Genomic DNA, 12,648 nt, shown 5'->3' with positions numbered 1-12,648 from the left:
AATTTGGGGACAAGAAAGCACCGCTCCCAAGTAGAAGAAAGAAAAAGGCTGGATTGGGTAGAAATATTAAGTTAGTAAGTATTTTTCTCATCTGGCAAATGTACCATTTTAATTCTTGGGTAAAGGAGTATAAAAATACAGTATTCGAAGTGTCAAGTATTGTTGGCATATATCGTGAAATAAAATTACTATAAAAAATACAGAAGATCTCAGGTGCACTAAGTTCCTGCCTTCGAATATACTTTATCTCAAATACTTAAGAATTATTCTCCCTCTGAAAGGAAAGTGATTGCCTTCCTTCAACACAATTCTATGTCATCTGTATTTTCATTTCTGTCTAAAAGTCTTGCCTAATTATCAGTTTAACAAGGAGCAGAGATGGGGGCGGGGGAGAGGGGAGGAACTCGGCATCTCTTAAGCAGGCACCTTGTCCAATTTCAAGAAGCAAGCCCCAGCTTAGAACACCCCGAAATAGATAGCGCAAGCCACCAGTAGGACCCCAACATAAAGCAAGACTCCTCATTAAAAGTTGGAATGGCCCCTGCCAGGGATGCCTGCAGGGAGGCTCAACAATAGCAGTGTTGCCCCGTGCATTTCCCGACCTAGATTAAATTACTGACACAATGGACAGACTACCCAAAACCGGGAGCAATACATTTTGCCAATGAAAATAATGACTGTGCTCGGTACAGCACACATGCTTTCTGCTCAGCTTGTCAGCATTTTCAGTTAAGGGGCTCAATGGCCTTACCAGTCAACCCTTTCCCTGCCAAAACCAATAAGCCACCTTCATTTCAGAAGCCCCTGGGGGACTTTGGATTACTCTCCATCCCGCACTTAAGGTCAGTCCTGTAAAACTGCTTTACTCTCCCCCCTCCCCTGGAAGAGTCATAATCAAAAGCAGCCCCTGCCTAAAACTCCAAGAGAAACTCAAGACTCCAGTGAGCGTCTTGTGATTTTCCACTGTTGGTTTTCCACACGTGTGTTCTCAAATGTCACAGCTACTGCTCAGGATGGCAAGGTGTGTTTCCTGGCAGCGTTATCACTTCATGCTCTCAGTGTTTTAGAGAAAAGGAAAAAAAAAATAAACATGTATTTCCCTAAACCAATGTGCCACAGAACAATATTTCCAGTTAAAGCTGCAGGTCCAAATATTCCAGTGAGTGCAACAATCTATTCATATATGATAGCGAATCTCTCTCTCTCTCTCTCTCTCTCTCACACACACACACACACACATACATACACACATACACACAAATGGTACAGAAAACAAGACCATTCCAAGAGGAATACACTTCATCAATTACTTTTCCCAATCATTCTTTCAACTCGTTTACTGACAGGATGACTTCCCCCACACCCAAAAGCTGTGGAGAAGTCTGGATAAAAGGACAGCTCCTCTCACTCCATCCACTCTACATTCTTCCATATATCACAGAAATCTGACACAGTCATTCTATTTGACCTAGCAAGTTCAACGGCTAAAAATAAGGTCCTTTACCCTGAGGATGGGTCTGACAGATGTCAGTTTCGAAAGATAACTCTCAGGCTCCGATGGAAGAGGCTGACATGAGCATCATTCTTATAAAATAGTGGTCCCCCCAGGCCCCTCTTCCTGTCAGTTTCTTTCTCCATGGGCCCAGGGTTGGATTCCCAGGCACAGTCATACCTACTTTATCTTTCTATCTCCAGGCCTCTGCCAATTCTTGACTTCATTCGCCACCCTGATTCCTGGTTCTAAACTATGCTTCCACTCCAGCAATATGGCAGGAGGAAACATGCTAGACGCATTCTGGATACTGATGAGTTCTTTCCAGTTATTGAATGTTTCACTGAATTTTACACTATACGACTTTCCAATGTTGAAAGCAGTCGATTCATTTTGTTAACTGTTGTTGGTATAGATAGCCAAGCCCCATAACTATACACTTTGATTTGGTGCATGAGAAAACGTATTTTTCATTACATCCCTTATCCTCCTAATGACATTTCCAAACAGGATTTTAAGAACTGTGAAGCAGAAATAAAATTATGCTTGAGTTCCAAATTGATCTCATGGAATGGAAAATGGCTATCATTGCCAGTTGAGTATTAACAGGATTCAAAGCTAGCAGGTTTCTAGTTCAGAACCATTTCTCAAATGATGATCGCCTTTCAAATGCCCCTTTCCTTACATCACCAATTACAACGGGGATGCTTTGAAAGAACTGAGGAGGACTCTAGTGAAGACCTCCCCCCACCCCCACCCCAACTTTCTACCGCACCCAGACTTCACCAGCAGCTTACGTACACACTCCCTTGCCTTTTCAGTAATGAATCAGGGCTAACATTTCAGTTATCTGGATTTATACAAAAACCTAAAGGAGCCATGAAATTGCTTCTGTAAAGCACGTTCTGTGGTGACTTTTAAATAGCTTTAAGAATAATTTGGAAATAAAAAATACTGCCGGAGCAAATTTTATGTCTCCGACTCACATATGCTAGAGCAATTTCTCCGGCGTGCAGATAGGAGGAAGGGAAACATCTGAGCTTCATACTACGCAGCCAATTACAGCCCACTGTCATCTTGGCTGTATTAATTATCTGCCTTCCCTAAGTTATCAAGACCTGAGAGAAGCCCAACAGTCGCTATTTCATATCTCGGCTGGTTCACTATGGAAATGGTTGTAAATTCTCTCACCATCTTTCTATACTTATAGGCTTTCCCTGTGGCCATCGAAAAGCAGAGCCCTGTCTCGAGCCAAAGGTGTTGAGTGGAGAAGCAACTACCGACCACGCACTTCCGCGGAGAACTGCTTGAGCTCCCGGACCCAAAAACCAACCTACCAAGTCTCATCAATAATATGTGGGACCGGAAACCACACTCAAGAGCAGTGCAAGCAAGAAAGCTCGGAGGCATACGCAGCCTGTAGAATGTTCCAGGGAAGTAGCTTGACAGGGTCACTCCTGCTGCTCTGGATGCCAGTGCTCAATACCAGTTTCCCACTCAGCCACTGGATGTGAAAGTAAAAAATCGGGCCAGGTGCTGGTGTGCCTGGTTGAGCACACACAATACAGGGTGCAAAGGACCTGGGTTTGAGCCCCCAGTCCCCCACCTGCAGGGGGAAACTTGACAAGCTGTGAAGCAATGCTGCATATCTCTCTCTGTCTCTCTATATTCCCCGTCCCTCTCAATTTCTCTCTGCCTCTGTTCAGAGAAATAAACATTCAAAGTGAAAGTCCTCTCCTAACTCCGCAGAGAATGAAAACGGATACTAACCTAGGTCTCTAGCAGAAGCAGGTTGGTGAACACACAAATTTTCCCCCAAGTGGGAAAATATACATAGGTGTGTGAAAATTCAGCACAATCCCAGAGTTTTACCTCTGGTAGCTACTGAGAGGTGCAAGTTAGTCATGGTTATGAGGCTCCTCTCCCCTCTCTCTCTCAGGCTGCCTTTGCTCAGGGCTCACAGGAGGCACGACACAAAAAGGACTTAGGTGATGGTTTGTGGTCATACCCTAAACTCCAGTGAGTTATATGGAGCGAAGATGTTATTGGATTCTTCCTACAGCAGCAGCAACCATTATTACTTATTCAAACATGCCTTGCAGACCACTTAGAGTCATAAACTATTTACTGGCTTTGGCTTACGACAGGAGCAATTCCCAACAAAGGGTCGATTCTTGAAGTGGGGAAAGCAAGAACACAGAAATGTGGGCAACACTTCTGCTAATTCCGGCATAACGGGGGTTCCTAATTGCACTGGGCTTCCTTCCTAACTACAGGGAAAACAATCAGAGGAGAAAACAGTTATAAAAGGCTGGTGGCATGATTACACTCTGGAAAACATTAAAAGCTTGTCCCCACAGAGGGGTCCTGGGAAGAGAGGAAAAGAGAACATCCAGTGCTCACGGGAACAAAGAGCCCCAAGTCCAGAAGGAAGGAGCTGGAGTTGGCTGTGCTGGATAAAGTCACGTAGTGAGTGACCGTGTGAACTTTCTGAACCATGTGCATTTCTCAGAGACAGTTGAAACGGTTTCTGGGAGAAAACCATCCCCAAAGACGAGCAGACTTCCACAGGGACTAACACAAAAACTTGGGGTTTGAATGCTCTTGTCCAGATGACCACTACTCTCCTCTGATTATCTGAATAAGATCTTGGCATCACCCTTGCCAGGAGTTACGAAAGCCAACAACTGAATGACAGCTCACCACCTGCATTTTAACCTGGAAACGTAGAGGTAAAAGTCAAGTGCTTTATCCACTCAGACAAGCATCTTCTCTCCAGATCAGAAGTATTTTAATGAGATGAGACTTAACGTGAATTGTTGACAGAGGCATTAAATGTTGTCATTTAATATCAACAGTGTGTTTGATTTGTACACAGTTATGAAATGTCATTCGGACCAGAGGGTTATATTGAGGTTTACTACATTATAGGGATGGATTTCCAGAGGGAAGTGAGCTGATCTGTCTCAAAATAAAATGTGTTTACATGAACACTTGGGGGAAACAGACAGTCCTGCAAACATAGATGGAGAGATAAAACTAAGACCAGCACAAAACTCAACTTGGAGCAAAAGAAGAAAACACAATTTCTGTCATCTGCAAAGAGATAATACTACCTCACTATGTTTTCCTCTCCTCCCCCCACCCTCTTTTTTTCCCTCTCTCCCTCTTCCCTCTCTCTTTTAAAGAAAGTACAGGGCCAGCAAACTATGTCAGCTGGACAGGGCACCTGCCAAATAGGCACGTGCGAGGCCCAGGTTTAAGTCTGGTCCTCACCACACTGTCACCACTGGAGGAAGCTTAAGGGCCTTGGTGTCTTCCCCCCCCCCCCCTTTTGTTGCCCTTGTTGTAGCTTCGTTGTGGTTATTATTATTGCCCTTGTTGACGCAATTCGTTGTTGGATAGGACAGAGAGAAATGGAGAGAGATGGGGAAGACAGAGAGGGGGAGAGAAAGATAGACACCTGCAGACCTGCTTCACCGCCTGTGAAGCGACTCCCCTGCAGGTGGGGAGCCGGGGGCTCGAACCGGGATCCTTACGCCGGTCCCTGCGCTTTGCGCCACATGCGCTTAACCCGCTGCGCCACCGCCCGACCCCCGAGGGCCTTGGTGTCTTTTCCCTCTCTGTGTTTGTCTCTGTCTCTATTCCTACCCGGAAAAGTCTGCCACGGATGGCAAAGCTCTAGCGACCAAAAAAGAAAGTACCACTTCTGTCTGGATAGGAATTACCACTACTGAGAAATATCTAGTCCATTTCAACCTCGAAAATAATTTTAAGGGGGAGAAGGTGGGAGTGGTTAACAGAGAGATGGCAAAACTATTCAAGGGGAGCCCCCTCACTATCTTAAAGGGAAAGAGCAAACCTTACAGAAGCATGATGGAATTATTTTTTATATATATTTATTTATTCTCTTTTGTTGCCCTTGTTTTTTTTATTGTTGTTGTTATTGATGTTGTTGTTGTTGGATAGGACAGAGAGAAATGGAGAGGGATGGGGAAGACAGGGAGGGGGAGAGGAAGATAGACACCTGTAGACCTGCTTGCCTTGAAGTGATTCCTTTGCATGTGGGGAGTTGGGGGCTCGAACCAGGATCCTTGCCAGTCCTTGTGCTTTGCGCCACATGCACTTAACCCGCTGCACTACTGCCCGACTACCACATGATGGAATTCTATTGGTTCATCAGCTGAATTAACTTCATCAAATTTCTTATGTAAAAACTTACTGGGGGGCCAGGTGGTGACGCCCAAGGACCCAAGTTCAAGCCCCTGGTCCCCAACTGCAGAGGGAAAGCTTCACAAGTAGTGCCACAGGTCTGCAGGTGTCTTTTTCCCTCTCTATCTTCCCCTCCCCCTCTCAGTCTCTGTCTCTATCCGTCTCTATCCAATAATAAATGTAAAAAGAAATACGGTTAAAGAAGAAACTCACTACTGGTCTGGTGACTTTAGTTGTGATGTGGATAGAAAGAGAACGGCTCACAATAGGCCATGGGCCTTTAAGCTACCTTTAGTCATTAGTGGGTACAGGTGACCCCAAAACTTCAGTGTTCTCAAAGAGGCAACCCCTCAGGACTATTTAATTCAGCATTGCTGCCCCCACCCCTGCAAGTCCAAAAACTAAAGCTTAAAACATTATTAACTCCTTAGTCACAAGACTGACTATCCAGTTAATAAAGTACAAGCACGGCCCTAAACAAAAAGACCAAGTCAGAACTTAGATTCTCCCAATCTAAAAAGCCCTCCACCTACTTTGTCCCCAATGTCTACAGACACCTAATGATTTCTACATGGGGGATAGGAATGGAATAGAGGTGGTCTTATTCCTATTTTTGAGAATTATGTCCCCTTCTTCCTTTTCTTTGTAAAGACCTTGCCTTTCCATGGACTTGGAAGAAAAACTGACAAAAGACTCTCTCCTAGATAGCCAAAGTCCTTCAGTTGCTAAGCAATTATAGTTGACTCAAAGGAGAACTTGAAGGAAGCACTCACAGCAAAGGGGGGGGGGGTGGTGAGGAGAAGAAAAAGAACGCAGTGCTGCCATAAGTCTTTCTTTGTTTACAACAGATCTTAATTCTTTATCCATCACTTGAGGAAGCTGTAAGGTCTTTGGCACTTGGCTAAAAATAGAAGGAAAGCAGGTGACAAAGATGAATGGTTCCAGGGATACAATTCAAAGCAGAGGAATTTAAGAAAAACTTCAGTGGTGTCTGCAGAAGATACTTTCCCGCCAGGTAAATCAAGGTGCAAGTAAAGTGCCCCTCCTGGAGCAGAGGCACAATCTGCCAGGCAGACGTCGCGCCTCCAGCCTTTCATGTTCACTTCTGTGTTCTATTTTAAAAACTGTTTTTAAAACCCAAAGAAGCAGGTTTTGCCATGGGGTCAAGGAAAAGAGTTTCCGTGTAACCTCATAAAGGGGAAAGACACCACAGCAATCACCTTTCAAATTCCTTGAAAGCTTCTGGCAGCTGGACAAAACCAGAGAGCATATTAAATTTCAGTAGCAGAGGAGACTGGGGATGACACCTGCCATCACTGACTGTCAATTGGGATCTCCTGGCCCACTGTCAAGGCCTCACCTCCTGGTCTGTCTTTTCAAGAGTTCTCTTTAGGTGAGGTGCTACCACAGAAGGGCTGAGACCACTGATCGGGTCAATTTCATGCAAAGAGATGTACCTCTTATTGGTATTTATGTTGGATGTCTTTTGATGTCTTGGGAAGGTCTATTTCCCTACGTTTTCTTGCTGCTTCATAAAATAAAGGAGCTGGGATTTGGGCGGTAGCATAGCGGGTTAAGCACACATGGCGCAAAACACAGGTACTGACGTAAGGATCTCGGTTCGAGCCCCTGGCTCCCCACCTACAGGGGAGTCGCTTCACAGGCGGTGAAGCAGGTCTGCAGGTGTCTATCTTTCTCTCCCCCTCTCTGTCTTCACCTCCTCTCTCCATTTCTCTCTATCTTATCCAACAATGACGACAACAATAATAACTACAATAATAAAACAACAAGGGCAACAAAAGGGAATAAATAAAAATTTTAAAAATAAAATAAAGGAGCTTAGGGGGCTGGGTGATAGCTCACCTGGTTGTGCACACATATTACAATGCGTAAAGACCCAGGTTTGAGCCCCTGGTCCCCCCCTGCAGGAGAAAAGCTTTGCTAGTGGTGGTGAAGCAGAGCTGCATGTATCTTTTTCTCTCCCTCTCGATTTCTCCCTTCCCTCTCAATTTCTGGCTGTCCCTATCCAATAAATAAAGATATTAAATAATAATAAATAAAATTTAAAATAACAAAGAAGCTCATAAAAATGATCATTTTTGACTTTTGCTTACTGTTAGTTGATGTAAACAGAAGACAGAAGGCAAGATGGCAGTGATCATGTGACTGAGACCATTATGTTGAAACCATGTGACAGAAAACCAATGTGCCTGGGACATGTTCAGCGGGGAAGCAATTACAGAAACCAGACCTTCCACCTTCTGCATCCCACAAGGACCTTGGGTCCATACTCCCAGAGGGATAAAGAATAGGAGAGCTATCAGGGGAGGGGATGGGATACAGAGTGCTAGTAGTGGGAATTGTGTGAGGCTGTACCCCTCTTATCCTATGGTTTTGTCAATGTTTCCTTTTTTTCATTTTTTTATTTCTCTACTGGGGAACTAATGGTTTACATACGACAGTAAATACAATAGTTTGTATATGCATAACATTTCAATGTTTCCTTTTTATAAAAAAAAAACCCTAAGTTACTCAATCTCTGGCCCTTTTTTGACCCTTTTCAGAAACATTGGCCCCTTTTTTTTGGGGGGGGGGGGGAGTAGGCATTCTAGTTCCTAAACAAATTTACGTTAATTATTTTTCTAATAGATTTTGTCTTAATACACAAGTGGTCCCTGCACTCACGGCCAGCTCTCACATCTGGTTAGATCCTTCCTAAAGTGGGAGCTAGGTGGTAGAGCAGTGGGTTAAGCACATGTGGCGTGAAGCACAAGGACCAGCGTAAGGATCCCGGTTCGAGCACTTGGCTTCCACCTGCAGGGGAGTCGCTTCACAGGCAGTGAAGCAGGTCTGCATCTGTCTGTCTTTCTCTCCCTGTCTTCCCCTCCTCTCTCCATTTCTCTCTGTCCTATCCAATAAGGACAAAATCAGTAAGAACAAAAATAATAACAACAACAACAACAAAAAAAGGGCAACAGAAGGGGGGAAAAAGTCCTTCCTAAAGTAATAACTAAGAAGTGGGGACGAGGGTCTGGAGTTATCCAGCGACTGTAGTGCTGACGACGCTTCACACTTGGCTTCCACCCATGACAACAGAGTGGCTACTGGGTTAAGACCGGAGGTGAAGGAGCTCCTCTTTCTGAGGTCTCTATTTCAGACATTTTTTAAAAGCACTGTGTCAACTTCTTGCATCCCTCAAGTCATGAAGACTTGAGGTCTTGCAACCAATTGCAAAGTCAGAACAGAAATTCAAAAGGCTTCATAGTTGAAGCTCAGAAAGTCATAAGAACCCCACACTGAAAATTCCGTCATGGTTTCTCCTCCAAACCCTCAACACAAGGTGAAAGGGAGCTGGCATGTATGGCCGAGAGCAAGAAGGAATGCCTCTATGAACAGAAACACCACAAAGGAAAAATTAAAAGGAGGAATACAAACACGTAATAGAGAAGAAGAAGGGGGGGGGAGAGGAGGAGGAGGAGAAGAGGAAGGGGAGGGGGAGGGGAGGGGGAGGGGGGAGGAGGAGAAGGAGAAGGAGGAGGAAGAGGAGGAGGAGGAGGAGAAGGAGGAGAAGAAGAAGAAGAAGAAGAAGAAGAAGAAGAAGAAGAAGAAGAAGAAGAAGAAGAAGAAGAAGAAGAAGAAGAAGAAGAAAAAGAAGAAGAAGAAGAAGAAGAAGAAGAAGAAGAAGAAGAAGAAGAAGAAGAAGAAGAAGGAGAAGGAGAAGGAGAAGAAGAAGGAGAAGAAGAAGAAGAAGAAGAAGAAGAAGAAGAAGAAGAAGAAGAAGAAGAAGAAGAAGAAGAAGAAGAAGAAGAAGAAGAAGAAGAAGAAAGGAGAGTTCCATCCTTGGCTTAAAATCATATTAATAGCATTAAGAACCCAAAATGTACACAAAGTCCAGGGAACGTCCAATGACTATCTCAACTGCAGAAACAGTTCTAATGGAGTAACGCTCGCCCTTCAAGGATGTCTGTCTTGCCTGCTCCCAGGGAGGCCTTACAAGTTCAGGCACCTCTGTGGCCAAGGATCGTACCTCAGCAGTCTCTTCCATAACTGAAAGGAACTCCTGGAAGAGATCTTCCCTGCAAAACCAAAAGGAGCATCGTCATCATCTCCCATGCTCCTCCTCCGGAGAGGAAAGCCTTGCTAATTTGCTGTGTGCCCAACATGGTGAAGTTATTTCACAAATTGCTGAGACGTTAGCATTTCCACCCATTCTCAGCGACACCGTATTCAGAGATCAAGCTGACAACCCATGCATGCTCGGCATTCTTATGTGGAAATGCCGGTAGCTGGCGGGATCCAAACACAACTCCAGGGCGCAAGCAAAGCACTCTCTGGAGTGAAGTATGTTCCTGCCTTTAGAGTTAGTTACCACTGCCACAGAGGAGGGCCTTCCTAGAGAGCAAAGACAATGGGAAGGGGGGGATGTGTGGGAGGACTGGGGAGACAGCACAATGGTTATGTAAGCGATTCTCATGCCTGAGGCTCCAATGCTCTAAAACCAGTCCCCAGTTCCACTGTAAACCAGCGCTGAGCAGTGCTCTGGTCTCACTCTCTATATATTTATAAATAAATAAATAAATAAATAATAGATATTATTTCATGGCTGGGAGGTGGTGCACATGGTTGAGCACATGTGTTACAATGCTCAAGGACCCAGGTTCAAGCCCCCAGTCCCCACCTGCAGGAGGAAAGCTTTGTGAGCGGTGATGCAGTGCTGCAGGTGTCTGTCTCTCTCTCTCCCTCTTCCCCTCTTTCTTTTTTTTTTTTTGCCTCCAGGGTTATTGCAGGCACAATTCCACTGCTCCTGGGCCTGGGAGGCTATTTTTTCCATGTTATTGGATAGGACAGAGAGAAACTGAGGTGGGGGGAGAGGGAGACAGACACCTGCACACTTGCTTCATCACCTGAGAAGTGACCCTCTCCCTGCAACTAGGGAGCCAAGGGCTCAAATCAGGACCCTTGTGATTTGTCCTGTCTGCCTTTAATCTGGTGTGCCGCTGCCTGACCACCACCACCCTCAATTTCTGAGTGTCTCTATCCAATAAATAATAAATATAATTAAAAATTGTTTAAAAAAAAAGAAGAGGGGAGGTAGAGCAGTGGTCAGTGTTCAACTCTCAAGCATGAGGTTGCCAGTTTAATCCCAGGTATCAAATGTACCAGAGTAAAGTCTGGTTCTCTTTCTCTCCTCTCTTTCTCATTAATAAACAAAATTTAAAAAACATATATATCAGAACCCACCTGCAGGGGGAAAGCTTCTTGAGTCCTACAGTGCGGCAGGTGTCTCTCTGCCTCTCTATCTCCCCTTTTCCTCTCGATTTCTGTCTCTATTCAATAAATAAATAAATATGACAAATATATATATCTCAGAATTGGCAAATAAAAAAAAAGCTATCATCTAAACAGTCCCAACAAAATTCCAACAGAGCCCAGTCATGTATGGAGAAACAGATGGGGCCCCTGAAGCGAGTACCCCCTCAAAGATGTATTAATGGGGAACAGTAGACGGGATTCAAGCAGTAGCGCAGCAGGTTAAGCGCAGATGGTGCAAAGTGGAAGGACCGGCGTAAGGATCCCGGTTCGAGCCCCTGGCTCCCCATCTGCAGGGGAGTCGCTTCACAGGCGGTGAAGCAGGTCTGCAGGTGTCTGTCTTTCTCTCCCCGTCTTCCCCTCCTCTCTCCATTTCTCTCTGTCCTAACAACGACGACATCAATAACTACAACAACAACAACAAGAGCAACAAAAGGGAAAAAAAACTGGGTAGATGGGGATGACTACACGCAATGGTGCAAGTTTGTGATTTGCTTGCTCTGTTTAGTAGTGAGTGGGCTGTCAGAAAAGTTGTGATGTATTTTTGCGTAGAAAATTAGGTCATGACTTCAAACAACCCAATATTATAAAACATGCAGGTACAAAAAAAGAACCTTCAGTTAAAAGTAAAATTGGGAAGGGTGCATTTTTGGCTCTACAATACTTGAGGGAGGAAAATAACCAATTATAATTTTTATTTGTTTGCAATATAGAGGCGAAAACATAACCTCCGATTTATTTTGTAGCTGGCAGACTTCAGATGGGCATAATAGAAGCAAAAAGGACATTGCAGTGGTCTCATCAGATTATTGTTAAAGGCTTGATGTTTGTATATATATTTTTAATTTTTTATATTTATTTTCCCTTTTGTTGCCCTTGTTTTTTATTGTTGTTGTAGTTATTGTTGTTATTTATGTTACTTATTGTTAGATAGGACAGAGAGAAATGGAGAGAGATGGGAAAGACAGAGAGGGCGAGAGAAAGAGAGACACCTGCAGACCTGCTTCAATGCCTGTAAAATGACTCCCCTGCAGGTGGGGAGCCGGGGGCTTGAACCGGGATCCTTATGCAGGTCCTTGTGCTTTGCGCCACATGCGCTTAACCCGCTGTACTACTGCCGACTCCCAAGCCTAGACTTTCATTTGTGTTCTTCCACTACTCATATGCTTTGGGGGTAAACTACTCAACCCCCTTCTAAAATAGCAATGGGTTTGTTCAAGGATCAAATGAAAGAATGCGGGGTGGGAAAACAGCGTTGTTATGCAAATGACTTTCAAGCCTGAGGCTCTGTGGTCCAGTGCCCAGCACCACCATAAGCCACAGCTGAGCAGGGCTCTCTGGTCTACCACCACGACACCTATCTTTTTCTTTCACTAAAATGTTGGTTGGTTGGTTGGTTTTGCCTCCAGGCTTATTGCTGGGGCTCAGTGCCTGCACTATGAACCCACTGCTCCTGTGGCCTTTTTTTTTTTTTCTTTCAGTATTTTGGATAGGACAGAGAAATTGAGAGGATGGGGAGATAAAGAAGGACAGATACCTGCAGACCTGCTTCACTGCCTGTGAAGTAACGCACCTGCAGGTGGGGAGCCTGGGGTTCAAGCACAGATCCTTTCTCAGGTCCTTTCTTTAAAATA

The 12,648-nt window shown here is 44.6% G+C and overlaps 1 protein-coding gene across 12 annotated transcripts in view; it reads right to left on the bottom strand.

Annotated features, from left to right (window-relative positions):
* The window catches only part of CADM1 (cell adhesion molecule 1), a 411,245-nt gene that overhangs the window by 339,989 nt on the left and 58,608 nt on the right, over window positions 1-12,648 (bottom strand). The window lies entirely within an intron of this gene.

This window comes from Erinaceus europaeus, chromosome 20 (assembly GCF_950295315.1).
Source record: "Erinaceus europaeus chromosome 20, mEriEur2.1, whole genome shotgun sequence".
Classification (NCBI taxonomy): Eukaryota; Metazoa; Chordata; class Mammalia; order Eulipotyphla; family Erinaceidae; genus Erinaceus; species Erinaceus europaeus.
Note: the sequence above shows the minus strand (reverse complement) of the source record. Positions and strands in the feature narration are given on the sequence as shown.